The sequence below is a fragment of the Diabrotica virgifera genome, chromosome 9 (genome assembly GCF_917563875.1).
Source record: "Diabrotica virgifera virgifera chromosome 9, PGI_DIABVI_V3a".
NCBI classification, from domain to species: Eukaryota; Metazoa; Arthropoda; class Insecta; order Coleoptera; family Chrysomelidae; genus Diabrotica; species Diabrotica virgifera.
Window position 1 is genome coordinate 208,092,608 of NC_065451.1, and position 17,347 is coordinate 208,109,954.

Genomic DNA, 17,347 nt, shown 5'->3' on the forward strand with positions numbered 1-17,347 from the left:
TTACTATCGAAATATCACATTTTAAAGACAAATATATTTTTTTTTACAAAAATATATTCAAAAGAAAAGCAAGAAAAAAACACGGAAAGTAGCATTTTTGTTTCTTGCCCTATAACTTTTTTCCACGGGGATATAGGTATAGGCATTGCTTCACAGAAAAAACTTCCATCCTTGCTATTTAAAATGGAGTTTGGTGTAAGTCTGTGTGATTTATAGTTTCCAAAATATGATTTTTCAAATTTCGCCACTCACAACAATTTTGGGCGATTTTCCTTGTTACTTCGCAAACATTGTTCTGTAACTTTTTTTTACGCAGCTTTAGGTATATGCAATGTTACATTTAGTAGGAAGAAAAGTCAATTACCTTTAAAATGGTCTATCGTAGAAGGCTGTATGACTATTTTTAAGTAAGATATGGTTTTTCAAAATTTTACACTTTTAATCATTTTTGATATATTTTACGATTATTTTTAAATTTCTCATTATAACTTTTTTATTGTATATTTAGGTATACACATTGTGCAATAAAAACGAAAGCTGATTTTCTTTGCTTTAAAAGGCTGTATTGTAAAAAATTCTAGGTCTATTTTTAAACAAGATAGGCTTTTTAAAAGTTTGACATATACACATGCAATAGGTCACACTAAGTTGGAACCATATGGAAAACTTTTTATTATTAACTTTATGAAAAAAATTATTCTTTATAAAATGCTCTGCATAGTCTAAAACCTACGATGTAATCATCAGATATAAAATGTTATCAATAGTGAAAGAGGTATGTTAAAAACTATGAATTTCACTCAAGAGTTAAGTACCCTTATATTTCACAATATCGAAAAGTGTTATTAAGAAAAGTTATTTGGAATCAAAAAATAAGGTAACAATATGCAATTATATTCTTCTAATTGAAAAAATAAAAATTTTTAAATTTTTTCTCAAATTACGGATATCTTGTTTAAAAATAGTCCTAGAGGCGATTGCAATACACCATTTTAAAGTAAAGAAAATAAGCTTTTTTTATTCCAGAATGTATATACTTAAATGTACAAGAACAAAAGTCATATTGAGAAATTTAAAAAATAATCATAGAAAATATCAAAAATCATTAAAAGCATAAAACCTTGAAAAAGCATAACTTGTTTAAAAATAGTGGTACGACCTTATACTGTAGACCGTTTTAAAGGTAATTGACTTCTCTTTCTACTAAATGTACCATTGCATATACCTAGAAGTGCGTAGAAAAAGTTACAGAACAATGTTTGCGAAATAATGGGGAAAATGGCTCAAAAATTCTGTGAGCGGCAAATTTTGAAAAATTCTATTTTGGAAACTATAAATCCTAGAGTCTTCTACCAAACGCCATTTTAAAGGGAAAGGGTGGAAGTTATTTTTCACTGAAGCAATGCCTATACCTATATCTCTGCGGAAAAAAGTTATGGGGCTAAAAATAAAATTGCTTTCTTTCGAGTTTTTTTCTTGCTTTTCTTTTGAATGTATTTTTGTAAAAAAAATTACTTTTGACTTTAAAATATGATATTTTGATAGTAAATTTATCCTGGAAACATTTCCTGCAGAAGTGTTTGTACCAAAAATGAATGGAACTAACCTTAATTCACCCTGTGCCTAGGGACTAATTCATCCTTTTTTCAAAAACGCACCCATTTAAATGGTAGCACTCCGCGGTTCTTTCACATATAGATGTCCTTTGACTATATGAGACAATAAAATCCCGTTAACGTTGTAGTTCCTTTTAGCTCTCTTACTTTGAACATAATCAATAGCCTAACAGGATTTCAATGAAAAATAGTTTTTTCTGTCAACGTCAAAAAGTTGTTCAAAATCTTAAAAAGAAAGACAAGGAAAGACAACATAGGAGCAAGAACAGACAAGGTTTATATGCAAAGGTTTTTGGTGATTTTCATCTCTTTTAAGAATTTTCATTTAATTTTTCTCTTTTATATTTTTAATTCCATTATAGCCCAAGATCGATATAAGATCGACCTGCACCCATCTATTTAATGGATAACAATCATTTGATATGTAATTTAGGATGTTAAAAATTATAAAAGACAAGGGTTTCCCAATATAATTTTGTCCTGACTATAATTAATTAATAATTCATTATTAAAAAATTACTTTTTTTTATAAATTAAAAAAAATCCGCCTGGGCCTAGTTTAAATTTTTTGGATTGGGGACCGTTCAAGTATTACGTAACGCAGGTTGGGGGGGGGGGTCAAAAATCTTCAAAAATTGCGTTACGTAATAGTTAAACGCCCATTACAGTGCGTTACGTAGGGGGGGGGGGGGAGGTCAAAAATCTTCAAAAATCGCGTTACGTAATACTTGAACGCTCCTTGTTCGAAATAAAAAAGGTCTTTTGTAATTTTTTGTAATTCTTAAGTTTTCGAGATGACGATTTTTAAAGCTCAAAAACATTGTAAAAAATATCACTTTTGAAATTACGAAATACCTAAATTCAAGTTCAAACCTTCGTTCATCAGTTCTTGATGAGTATTTTGGACTTATTTCATTTTATAACATTGTTTTTAGTTGTTGATGCAGCCCAATCGTCCGTCTTTCCATAAGAAACCTTCCTCATTAACAATTAAAAAAATATATTTTCGAATAAAACATGGCACAAATTCTTATCGGGACCTGACCGAAGAAGGTTTGAACTTGAATTTAGGTACTTGATGATAACGAAAATAATATTTTTTCATTTTTTTTTTAGTTGTAAATTGTTTATAACTGGAAAACGATCAACTTAGGAAAAAAAATACAAAAGACCTTTTTTGTTTCGAATGATCCAAAAAATCTAAAATAATATCTGCCCGGGCTGATTTTTTTATTTAAAAAATACAGGATCCTTTGTAAAAGGTATATTTAAAAGACCCTAATAAGGGTTACATCACAAAACAAAACGTTTTCGGATTAACAAGTAATCCATCATCAGTGTTAAGCCCTAAAATGATAAGTATAACCTAATTAATAAGAGACAATGTTGTAAAAGTTGATTAAGGTTAAGAATTGACTAAGGTCATACTTACAATAGCATGCATGCGTGAGCCACCAAGAAGTTATGGGTAAAAACCCTTTAAAAGTTATAAGAACTTATATTATAATACATATTGTTTAAAATATTTGGATTTTGCAAATATTCCTGGATATTACCCAGGGCAAAGGACTCTAACCCACGTGAATGTCTCAGGACTCACATCCACGTGGGTTAGAGTCCTGTGTTGCCCTGGGTAATATCCAAGAATATTTGCAACATCCAAATATTTTAAACATAATACCTAGTATAATACAAGATCCTATAACTTTTAAAGGGTTTTTACCCATAACTCTTTTGTTGGCTCACGCATGCAGCATGCTATTGTAAGTATGACCTTAGTCAATTCTTAACCTTAGTCAACTTTTACAACATTATCTCTTATTAATCAGGTTATAATTATCATTTTAGGGCTTAACACTGATGATGGATTATTTGTTAAAAACGTTTTGTTTTGTGATGTAACCATTATTAGGGTCTTTTAAATATACCTTTTACAAAGGATCCTGTATTTTTTGTGATTTATGGTATACAGCCAGCTACAGGAATTTTATTTTCCTCGTGGATTTTTATGATTTTTTATATATACAAAAAAAGTCATTTTTTAATGATTAATTTAGTCAGAACAAAATTATATCGGACCCCCCTGGTTTTTTATAATTTATAACATACTAAATTACATATCAAATAATTTTTATTCATTAAACAGAACGGTGCAGGTCGACATTATATCGGATCCTCTACTATGTGAAAGCCTCCCACAGACAAACTATTTTTGTATAATTCTGGAGCAAGTAAATAACTAGACTAACATATTGTTGAAATTAATTCTAAAAAATAGTAGAAAAAATATTGTGGATTCCATAAAGTGGTTAAATTGAGATATTGTATACTTTTTTTCAATTTTTATTATATACCAAGGTTAAAATCAAGTTGCATGGTACACTTTTGGAGGTCTCCATAAATAGATTAGGAATTATGCCATTATACTTACCATCAGAAACACTTAAAAATAGTCTATTGTATACTACAACATCTACAGAAATTAGTAGCTTAATTCTTATAGTCAAAAACAAATAATTTCATTCATAAAACGTGGAATAAACAACAGTAAAATTGTAAACAAGACATGTATAACGAGAAAGTTACTTCTAAATTTATCAAAACCCCCCACCAAAAGGCCTCCCTTTGGCCACCCGCAGGTATCCATGCGACCTCATAGTAAAAAAACTTTCTTTTTCTTTCCAACTAACATATTTTTGGTATACTTTGGACTAGACGTATTTCGTACCATTATTCAAGTTTCACGAGTAGAATCGACGTGTAGCGATAGTATCCGATGAGTAAATTAGACATTTTACGTAGAGGTGGGATTGAAATAACTGAACCGAATGAGTGAACTGGTCCTCGGTATCGGATTCGATCGAGGTATGAGTGAATTGATTGAGTTATACAAATCGTGACAGTGGAACCTTGATTAATATAATATACAGCAGGTTTTGTTGAAATTTGTTTCAAGTGGTATCGATAGAAAATCTATGTGACACAGAAAAAGTGAGAGAGCGTTAATTTATTAGTTATATTAACTGTCAACATTGAAGGAAATTGATTTGTATGGATTAATGGATATATCGAGGATTCAACGATTAGGCCACATTTCGAAAGCCTCAATTTTCTTGCAGGTAGCGCATGTGAGAGTCCATAACTTAACTTCATACAAGAGTATAGGAAAGACATAACATCGTATAGTAACTCGATTTTTATGGGTATCGATAAATCACGACATTTGAATATCTTAGTCATTTTGTTAAATGCAGATCTTGCTTTCTAAATCCTACGTTTGATTTCTAGGGAATGGTCCCAATTTTCATTAATGTTCGTATCAAAGTAGGTATTTGTTTTACTCTTTCCATTCGTTGGAATTCCTTACTTACTTACGTTGGACTTACTCCTGCTATTCTATTTTAACTCCTTGAGAGCTTCAGCTGTCAGCGAATACCACCGTGTCATCCGCGTATCTCATTTTATTCATACATTCTTCGTTATTTTTAATCTTGGCTTCAACATATCTTCTATTACTCCTTAAAAGGTTTTCACAAAGTATATGTTGAATAGCAGGGGTGATAGTATTCTATTCCTGTCGTACCTCACGTTAGTTTTTGATATTATTGGATTTCCTGTCTCTGTACGGATAGACTATCTTTGATTCCAGTAATATAAATGTGTGGACGTATTATCATCAAAGAGTTCTTGTATGTGTTTGGTCCATATACAAACTTCTTGATTCTTGCAAACAAACAAAGGTAGTACCTATGTACCTACACTAAAGTAATCAGTGTTTCTAAATAATATATTATGTAGTATTTTGATCGTTCACTATTCACTTGATATCATTGATTCAAAAGAACGGTATTACCAAGAGGACCCAGTTTAGGCCATCTCTATTTTGTGCATAATAAAATCGATCTATTTACTACATGTATTTGATAACAACTGATACTGCCAGATTAAGATTATTTCTAATGATGTGTACGTTTGTTTAATAATAAGGATGTATCCATTTCAAAATAAATAGTTATATTTACCATTATCGGTCGTGTGTAATACTAAGGAATTAAATATCACAAATATTTAGTAGGCCTATTGCAGAAAGCATGGTTTGATGAAGAATGTCACAAAAAAAGTAAAATTAAAATAGCGAGAAATAAATGGCTAGAGAATAGAAGGCAATGACAACTACAAACTAGAACAACACCGAACTGAAAAGCAAGAAGCCACGAAACTCTATACAAGAAAGAAACAGAACAAATGCAAGAGTTAAAAATAAATAAATAATAAGGAAAACAAGAGACTGCTCTACTATAAAAACATCAATATAGAACCAGAAATACAATCATAAAAATAAACAAATAATATTGGGAACAGTCAACGAACCAACCAATAGACATATGCAGAAGATGAAGAAATAACAAATTATAGAGTAGAGATGCAGAGGCTAGCATTCACCGATGTAGGTACTAAAGCTCCATTAAATTTTGATGATTTTTGTTGTGTTACCCTCGACTTTTGTTTTTGATCGTATCCAGTCGTTCCTCTTTTTATCTGACAATCGTTTATCTAACATTGCTGTTTCCATTGCCATTTCTTTTGTGGCTAGTTCTAGTTTATTCATATTTGGTAGAAGTTCTGATCCCACGTTTTTTATTTTTCTTCTGATGTTCTCCTTTGCTGATTCATTAGGCTGGCTCTGCGAACTGTAGACGGTTTTGAAGAAGTCTTTGACTATCTTTGTTATTTTATATTTTTGTCCTTCTCTTCCTTATTATTGATGTCTTTAATTTTGACAATTTTTTTTAGCCTCTGTTGTTTTCAACGGCTTACTCTACTAAGTTCTCGTGCCATTTTTTATGTCATGTTTTAGTACTTTTCTAATTGTTTTATTAAGTTCTACCTATACTTGAGTATGGCGTTTAGTTTCTGCTAGTATTTGTCTTCATTCTTTCATTAGTTGTTTAGTTTCGCTTTTATTTTGGCTTCTTTAGTTTCTTGTTTTCATTTCGACCTGTAGTCTGGCTTCGAGATTTTCAACGAAAACTTTTCGTTTATAAATTTGCAAAAGTCTGTGTGTTATTGCGTTGCCGCTCCTGCAATACTTAGAGCAGATGTATCGATGGATTCTTATGTAGTTTTGTCTTCTGAATCCAAATCTGAAAACGGCATTTCGATATCTCTAACCGTCTTCGAGATAATCGACCTCAAAATCTAAAATGTGATGTCACAATCCACCCATACATGTGTTATTTAATACCACGCACTATACGTCAGCTGAAATCTTTGATTAGGAAGTAGGCTACTTTTTTTAATCTGAATTTGTTAAGCAAAGCAAATGTTATTATTTACATTTGAGTTATTATTATTATTGTTTTGAGTTATTATTATTTACATTTGAGGACAGTCCATAGCGGCCAGCTTTTGAACTGAGTAGAGAGCTGTAGAAGAGTTTGCTATGGAACTCTAAGGACCTCATTGCCTTCCTTATGTATGAACAGAAAACAAAAAAAGTTGTGACTGGCTAAATGACACCCAAGTCTATGCCATAAAAAAAAATACATTTGAGTTTGACACTTCGTGAATGTCAAACTAAATTTTAAATTATTTAGCTATTAATAAAATATAAATGACATTTTATAGTGAATTTAATTATTATATAAAATAATATGTGTAATAAATGTAGAAAAATACAATTTGAGTATATTTTGAAAGCAATAATACATATTATACTATATTAATAATGAATCAGTAGAAACGATTATATTTAAATTTGGTAAATTATAACTCCACTCGACCAGCGCACGACCACACAACTCGAAACACAAGTACGCAAATACGGTTGCGTGAAGCATGGCGCAAAGCCGTGGAATTTACGAGACTCGCTCGGTCTGTAGATCCAAGTAAAGTTCATCAGTAAAAAGTATCTTTATCATGTATGTATTATTTATTTTACAATATTGGAAAATTGTTATTTAAAATGTGGTTTGGAATAAAAAAGTATGTTCTGATATATGAAATTACATCCTTCTAATGGAAAAAAATATTTGACGAATTTTCTCAAATTATGGATACCATCATTTTCATTTATAACTCTTGTATTTTTGATTTGACGAAGAAAAGTTATTCTTCATAAAAATCTCTTCTTGGTAGATTTATGATGCAACCATCATGAATCAAATTTTATTAATTTTATACGAGGTATGTAAAAAAATATGAATTTCGAGTAAAGTATCTTTATAGTTCACAACATTTAAATTAGAATGATATACTTGCACATTAAAACATAATTTTTAATTCTAAACAGCTTTTCGTAATAGCAATTTTCTATATTATGAATTTAAATATGTATATGGTACATTCCATGTCAAATCACTCAGGCAAAAAATTTTGGATCTCCGATTTGTCTGAAAATTGGTATATAGCTTCTGTGGGACGTAAAAATAAGAAAGGTCAAAAAATCTTCTTCTTCTTTTTTCTCAAAATGCTATTTTATGCGATTTTACAGTAATTTGGTGTTTATTTAAACATATTTGCATTTTCTATCGTAAAGTATCAATGAAAAACATAATATTTTAATAGAAAGGACTCAAAAATGTCATTATATGGCATTATAACAAGTTATTTTAAATCAAAACAAGTTTTTGATCAAATTTTATAGTGTAAAAAACGTTAAAATACCGTTTTTTACATTTTCCTCCATTCCCAAAATAAATCATCATCGATTTGGCTTAAAATTTGCCCACAGATAGCCAAAAGATAGGACTTTAAGTGGTTAGAAGGATTTGAATTATATTACAATACCAAAAAAGTTACATGCAGTAATATCAGACTCAAAAGTATATATTAGCCCAGTCGGGATAGCATTTGACCTTGAATGCCGAGCTGCCCAAAATTTTATTTTTCTGATCTTTAGGGGAGTCAATAGCAGCCTAAATTTAAAATCACGAATGAATTCCTCCGTTACGTTAGCCGGCATCTTGATTTTAACGGAGAACCTGTTTTGCACAATATCTCCGCCATTTTTAACTTTTCGACAAAAACGGTAGGAACTGAAATTGTTCCAAATAAATCGTATGTACAATTATTACAATTTCTTTTTAACAATTTTTGTCGTGAGGTCGATATTTTCGAGTTAATTTTACTTGCAGTAGACGCCTATATTTTTGACTATAATATTGCATGTAACTTTTTGGTATTGTAATATAATTCAAATCCTTCTCACCACTTAAAGTCCTATGTTTTGTCTATCTGTGGGCAAATTTTCAGCCAAATCGATTATGATGTATTTTGGGAATGGAGAAAAATGTAAAATGTATTTTAACGTTTTCTACACTATAAAATTTGATCAAAAGCTTGTTCTGAATCAAAGTAACTTGTTATATTGCCATATAATGACATTTTTGAGTCCCTTCTATTAAAATATTATGTTTTCCATTGACACTTTACGATAGAAAATGCAAATTTGTATAAATAAACACCAAATCACTGTAAAATCGCATAAAATATCATTTTGAGAAAAAAAAAGAAGAAGACGATTTTTTGACCTTAAACATCTTATTTTTACGTCCCGCAGAAGCTATATACCAATTTTCAGACAAATCGGAGGTCCAAAATTTTTTTTGCTCCAAGATTGAGTGATTTGAAATGGAATGACCCATATAAACAAAGTTTTCGTTATGATAATGCTCGCATTTTCAGCTTGTTATTTATGTTTTTTGTTAATGTCGTCAATTTGGTTTTCAATTTATGAAGGGTCTGATTCGAACTTGCCCTCTAAGACCTTTCAGAATTCCTCTCCATTTGTTCTTAGTTTGAAGCCATCTACCCACGTTATTTTTTTAAAGATTCTTTTTCTCTCTTCATTCCTGTTAATATTTATTTCACTCTGACTATACGACATTCTTAGATAAAGGTAAATAATCTTAGATGAGCATAATTTTAGACTTTAAACGTTAAATAAGGCAATTACAAAGATTGGTGATTTCGTTTAAAGCAAATTGAGCCCGTTAAAATCTTAAACGGAATTAAAAAAAAGTCTCGAACGGATTTTGAAAACGCTGGAATAATTTGAATATATATTTCGTTAAATTACAAATTTAAATTGGAATTAAGATTAAATTAATTTCGGTACTCGAGCAAACCACACAATTTTCCGCAATGATTAATTTTCCAATTGGGCCTTAAAATCGAGCCATGGCGTTAGGTTCTGCTGCCTCTAGTGAAAATGTTATTAAAAAACTTATCATCAGCTCCATAATATAGTGCAGTCGATGAGGGTATTTTGCTTCGAAATGCGTCCTAATGTATCAAGTTACTAGGTTGTTCAATAAGTTTTGCGGCTCGATAAGAGAGGGCGTGGATACTAGCCTAATTTTTGTTTGCTATGTTGGTACACTCTTCATATGAACGTATGTGAAGTTTTATTTCAATCTATCAATTCATTGTTTTTTTAGAAGCCATTTAGTATTGATGGATCACAGTATTTGAAAATAATCAAGTATCGTACAGTGACTGAATTTTTATTTTTGAAAGATCTAAAAGCAAATAAAATTATGAACTAATGTTGAAAGTGTGCAAGGACTTTTTTTTTTATTTTATTTATTATTTATACATATGACCTGGCCTCTAGTGACTAATCCAGGTCGTTTTTTCCTGATGGGATTGCAGATATTTTTTTTTTATATTTTTACATTTTTTACTCAACTATTAAATCTATTTTTACAATAACAATTTGCCATAATCTCTTAATTACGTATAACAAACAAATTTAAATAAACAATTTAAAATATTTTTGGTACTATCAACTCCCTTCTAAGTTATAAAGACAGTCCCTCTGTTTTTAGAAGAGAGTTGGTAGTTTTTTTTTTTTTTTTTTTTTTTTTTTTTTTTTTTTATTTTTATGAATTATGTATTGAATTATTATTTTTATTTATTTATTTTATATTGAATTATTATTATTATAATTGTAAATATCTATTTTTGAATTTATATTTTATTTTATTTATTTTAACTTTATCTTACTCAACTTCATCAGGGTTGGATTATTGGTTGTCTTCTTCTATTATTATAGATTTCTTGTTGTTTTTTAGATATTATTTGTGTGAGATTGTTTAATATTTCAAAATATTCTTCATTTTGTAATATATCTCTTATTTCAATTCTTTCTAATCTTCTTCTCATTTCTCTGTGTTCTTCATTTTCTATAGTATTTTCACAATGTAACACTATATGTTCTGGTGTACCTAGTTCTCCACATTCACAATATGCATCATCTTTTAAGTTAAATCTTTCCAAATATGTTGGGTACGGTCCATGTCCTGTTAAAAAGTGTATTAAACCTTGTTTTGGATTAAAATAATTTGGAATGTTTTCTAATATTGGTATAAAATTGTATAAACGTCTAGATTTTGTTGAATTTTCCCATTCATTTTGTCTTTTTCTATTTATTATTTCTTTTAATTCTCTTTTATTTCTTATATCTAATCCTATTATTTGTATTATTTTTTCATATTTTTATTTTTTTAGCCAATAATTACATGCTCTTTTTTGTGTTTCTAAATGCATTGGCATTACTCCAGTTAAAACTGTGAGTGCCTGTGTTGCAGTTGTTCCAAATGCTCCCGTCATTCTTACAAGAAATCCTCTCTGAGCTCTATTTAATTTTTCTGCGTTTTTTTTTATTTATTAATCTATGTGCCCATACACTTGAACCGTACCCTACAATTGATGCAAGTATTGTACTTAGGTATATTCTCATCTGTCGGAACGAAATTCTATATTCCTTCTGTGCTAGACTAGCAATGCTATGCATGATCTCTGTTGCCTTTTCACAGACACAATTCATGTGTTTTGTAAATAATTTTTGTTCGTCTATTATAATACCTAAATATCTTGTTTCCATTTTTCTTTTTATTGTTTTCCGTCTAATTTTTATAATTGGATTATAATTATAGTGTGCAAGGACTCTTCGTCTTCAGATATTACAGTAGAAAGTGAGTTGCTCCATTTAAACGTGGTTGTTCAACCTTGAAGACGATCTACGTCAAGAACGCCCAAAAATAGCAACGACACCAGAAATCATAGAAAATACACAGGATATGGTATTGGAAACTCGTCGAATAACTGAAAGTGATTTAGTAGAATCCCTAGGGCATTACATTGGGCAGTATAAGCAATATTTTGGTCGAAATATTGGGTTTCAAAAAGCTGTGGTGGTCACAATGGGTGCCGCATTTACTAACAATGGAACACAAACACATTCGAATGCGACTTTATCAGGAATATATAGGGCGTTTTCGAAAGGATAAAGTAGATTTTGTGTAATGATTCATCCCAATGGATAAGACTTGGTCTATCACTATGATCCCGAATCAAAACAAGAGGTTAAAGAGTGATAGAATCTGGTTTTTCGGCCCTAAAATGAGTTTGTGTCCAGAAATCGGCAAAAAAGATTTTCATATCAGTTTTTGGCATATTAGAGAATTTTTTTTCGAGTATTACTTGCAAACTGACAAAACAATAAATTATGGATATTATTGTAACCTTGTAGACCCGCTAAAGGAAACAAATCGTGAAAAAAGAACCGGTTTGTAAAAGAAAACAATTCTTTTTAATTTGAACAATGCACCGTGTCATATGAGCCTTTTACCAATGGCTAAAATCCATGAAGTAAAGTTTGAATTGTTGGAGCATCCACAGTATTAATCAGATTTGGTTCCTAGCGACTTCCATTTGTTTCAATTCCTAAAAAAATTTATGCGTGGAAAGCGTTTTTCATCAAATGATGAATATATAACAGCTGCGGAAGCGTATTTTGCAGCCCTTCCTGATTGTTCCGAGGGATCTCATTAAAACAAGTGTATTGATGTTCAGGAACACTATACTGAATAATAAAGTGTAATTCAAATAATAAAATTGTGTTTTTCTTATCGAACCGCAAAACTTATTGAACAACCTAGTATTTAATATTTTCACAGTAAGTAAAGAAACAAAATCTTCCCTATTGGTCTATTCACTCACGGTAGAAAATGTTAAATTCGAATTTTAAAAAAATACTTGGATTGACATGAAATAAAGACTATGGCAAATACATAGCTAACATGTCAAAGAAAAAACGTGATTTTTGCCGATGTGTGCTTTTGCCCTGGGTGTGACCACTACCACTCCTCAGGATGGAAAAATGTACGTTCAAAATAGGTCCGGAAATAAATAAACTGACCAATTCTAAGCAACTTTTGACTTTTGTCCTATAGAGTTTTTCAGTATCAATACTTATCGAGTTATTTGCGAGTGAATATCTTAATTTTTCAATATAAAATTATGTTTTTAGATGGTTCTCCTCAAACATCTCAAAAACTAAAGTATTTTATCGAAAAACATATTCTTAAATAAAATATAGCATACAAAAAAGTGAAGACAAGAGCCCATCAGAATAAAAACCTGCTAAACAAGGTTGTATCTTATCTCCTACTTTGTTCCTTATCTTGGTAGACTGGATTATGAGGAAAGTAACGGATGATGGGACAGGCATTAGATGGAACCTCTTTAATCAGCTTGAAGATCTTGAATTTGCTGACGACGTCTGCCTGTTAACAGAACACAGAACTCACATGCAAACAAAAGTCGATAAGCTAACACAGTACTCTGATATGATTGGTCTCCGGATAAATACAGAGAAGACAAAAATCTTAAAAAATGATAACCCGCAAATTAACAAAATAAAATTAAAAGACAAAGAAATTGAAGAAGTAGAGAAAGTCACTTATTTGGGATCAATCATGGAAAAAAAAGGAGGATGCATGAAAGACATACAAGCAAGAATAACGAAGGCACAATTCGCCTTCAGTGCGTTAAATAAAATCTGGCAAACAAGTGAAATAACAGAGTCAACAAAAATCAATATATTCAATACATGTGTAAAAAGCATATCATAGCTACGGAGCAGAAACTTGGAAGCACGACGAAAGCACAACAAAGAGGCTACAGACTTTTGTAAATAGGTCCTTAAGAAAGATCTTAAAAATTTACTGGCCTAATATAATAACAAATGAAGAACTATGGAAACGAACGAAACAAACCAGTATAATAGCAACAATCAGACAGAAGAAATGGAAATGGATCGGCCATACGTTAAGAAAAGATTCTAGTAACATCACAAGACAAGCACTCGAATATCAACCTGAGGGTACAAGGAAGAGGGGACGACCAGATAATATTTGGAAGAAAACAGTAACCAGAGAACACAACAGAATCGGCTTAAGTTGGGGGGAAGTGAAAAACAAAGCAAGAAACAGAGGAGAATGGAAGGAAGTGGTACGCAGATTAACCAGAGAATAAACACAAGAAGACGCGCTGAGCTGGCCACCAGCCGTCTTACACTATCGGCCAAGAAACGCAGATGCGCCCAATACTCCACTAGGAGTGATGGTCCAAGAGAGAGAGAGAAATCCTAAATCTCTAGGTTTCACTTTTTTTACGCAGTTTCAAAGTTCAATTATCTATTTATCTACAGGCATAAGGCTTCGGCTCATAACCTTCTGAATACTCTTCAAAATATCACTGAAATGTTAACGTTAGAATCAAACTCTGCTATGTCCATAGTTTTATGAACAACAAAATACTTCTGTTTCATGTATATTTTGTGTTTTCCTATCAAAATGGTTCCGTACGTAGTTTTAGAGCATTAATTTCGCCTAAAAGCAGCTGAAAATGAGGAACTTGGACAATATTATGTTGTTTTAAAATTAAAACATGTTAAATTTAAACTAAAAGCACTCTCTGAAAATGTTATAAGTATGGGGCATGCAGGAAAATAACTCTATACCAAATTAGTGTGCCATTTTATGATATCTATCGATGCCACTTTGATTGAGAAATGCCGGATACCTTTTGGGAAATTTACATTTTCAATGTTTTTTTAGTCTTCTCAAAAATTCAAAAAATGGATTTGGCATGTTTCGATTCTATAGACCTCGTATGATCTGTAAATTTCATCGGTTCAAAGTGCTTACTTTTGTAGTTGAAAGGGCTTGAACGAGCCACTAATAACGAGTGTGTGTAAAGTTTGAACGGCCATATGTTAACCAATTTTTGTCTTACAGAAAAACAAAAAATCCAAAGTATTAAGAAAACCAGAATCTACATTTTTTTACTCTTCGAGATTTTTGGTATCACTATTAAATAATTTTGAAAAAAAACGGCATTTTTTTCAAAAATTAAAAAAATTCAATGCCCAATTTTTTCAAAATAGTTTTCGTCTAAAAAATAATTATCATAGGGTAGACTTTAATAGGAGGTAAGTAGAGCGTAAAATTTCCCAAAATTTCATCAAAACATGCATTAGAATAGAAATCGGAGGTAATATCTTATTCTTGCTCTCATCGACTGGCGTATAGTGAAAATGTTATTAAAAAACTTATCATCCGCTCTGGCGGCGGCGGCAACGGCATAATTTTGTCATAGCTGTACGCTACGCATTAAACGTGTGCTGAATTTCGAACATGCCGCCCGAGAACTATTGAATAACCAAAATTCACCCGAGAATACCCGGAATGACATATTTCATAAGGTTGGATTTAGCACGCTCGAAATGCGATTCACTTGTAATTTTCTCTGTAGAAGAAACCCCTATGCTGTATAATTGCGAATTTCTGTGCGAGCGGTGAGCATGCGCACACTAAAAATCAATAACTACCACCTTTCCAAGGGATCAACTTCTCTAAAATAACGCATCTAACGGCCTGAGCTTTCGGCGCTTTGTTAGAAATGCAGCTTTGGCTCTTTTTCCTCTACGTATGCATGTCCCTTTTTATATCCCGATCATCACGGCATCGAATCATTGATTCTACGCTTTCTTTACAATGAAATATACTCGAAATTTCACAATTAATTTAAAATTCGATGGTCAGATCATCTAACACCTAATCTTCTAAATTACAAATAGTTTTATAGCCAAAATCGTCAACAATCTGATACATTTTTCGCTGGTTACAAATAAGCTAAAATATTTACTTTTTCGTTGCTAAATATTGTAATAAAATATTATATGTGATCAAGAACAAACTATTTAATTAATAATTTCACACTTATTATTATTAAGGGGATGGGTACGTAGTTTCTGTTCCAATGCTATTCAAATGGGATTTATTTTTTTCGAATCCTGAGAAGACTAATAAGTACATATTTTTGAAAAATTTAAACGCAGAATGAAAGATTGCGTTAATAGCGAGGGCCGAAAGTCCCCGAGAACTTCTATAATGTTTATGTTAATAAGTTACAGAGGTGAAAAACTAAGAGAAAATTTAATGTATACCGCTACCTGTAAAAAGTTCTATTGAATTTCATTTAAACCAGTTTCTTTTTCTTCTACCTTGACACTCTCCTTCATATTCTCCTTCGTCTTATCTTTTCCTGTCCGAAATGGACAGAAAATTTAAGAAGTCCAGTAATATGTCTTTTCATATCAAATACCGACACTATGTTCATGGTTACATCATTCACTTACAATGGCTTCTGTTTTCTCCATTAAAGTTTCCTTAATTATTTTCTGTTGATTCTGTTAATTCAAAATTCAAGTTGATGAGTGGCGGTTAGAGTAGATTCAAGAATGAAGATTCAAAACATGTATATAGCCTTGTCGTACTGCTCTTTTTATATTTATGTTTACTACTTTTCGTTCAAACAGTACAATTTCTTATTTTTAACCCGCAAATCTCTAATTTTTCCTAAATAATTTAATCTTCAGAACTATTTGTTGATAGATTTTTATGAAGGCTTCCTGAAGATAGTTTTGCACACTCTTTCTTAATATCAAGAAAACTTGTTATACATACCTATACATTACAATTTGTGATACATATTATACATTATTATATTAGTACCTTTTGCTACATTACTAATACCATTTCTTAAAATCCGATGTATCAACTTACGTTTTACCATTTATATTTTACTTGGTTCTACTAAATACCACAAAGAAAACTAAGCAAATAAAAGCTAAAAAAACAACCTACCGCACCACCTCTTCCTTTGCCCCTCCCTCTCCGTGATTCACCACGTAGGAAACCATCTTGATAAAGATTCTAAAACAAAATAAAAAGGAAAATAAATAAAAAGAAAATAAAAAGCAAATGATAAAGTTAATAGTAAAATAATATATAAAAAGCGCAAAAATAAAAAAATGTTTGAAAATTATGCATTTGCGTATTCTCTGAATGTTCAGTTTTTAGTTTTTTTATATTTTTTTTTATAATTTCTTTATCCAATTTCGTTAATTTTAGGTTTATTCGATTTGTATTTCTAAAGTATATTTAGAACTCTATTTAGCACTCTGTATAGACAAAGATAATTTTAAGGACAAAAAACGTTATGAAATAAATTTGTGTAATAACATTTGACGAAAATATTTGTATAGCTACCAAAAATGTATTGTTAATTAAAAAACAAATATCAATCACCAGTTTAAACCGGTTTTGAATACATAAACAATAATTATTGTAATATTACAAATAGTGTCGCAGAGGCAATAGGACAATTAATTAACAATCACAACGAACAGACCAAAAAACATACCTATATGGTTTACAGATGATGTTTACATTTACAGAAAACACAATGGTTTACACCACGGTTATTAGACTTTATTACGGTTGTCTTGTCCGACGGTGGTGGGGAGACTTATATTTTTGACCTTACGTCACAAGAGTTTACATTCCCATATTTTTAAATTATTTTCGATCATTGAA

At 30.8% G+C, this 17,347-nt stretch overlaps 1 protein-coding gene across 2 annotated transcripts in view; it reads right to left on the reverse strand.

The window, feature by feature from the left end:
* The window catches only part of LOC114331696 (DNA N6-methyl adenine demethylase), a 189,027-nt gene that overhangs the window by 33,950 nt on the left and 137,730 nt on the right, over positions 1-17,347 (reverse strand). The gene's annotated exons all lie outside the window — the stretch shown is intronic.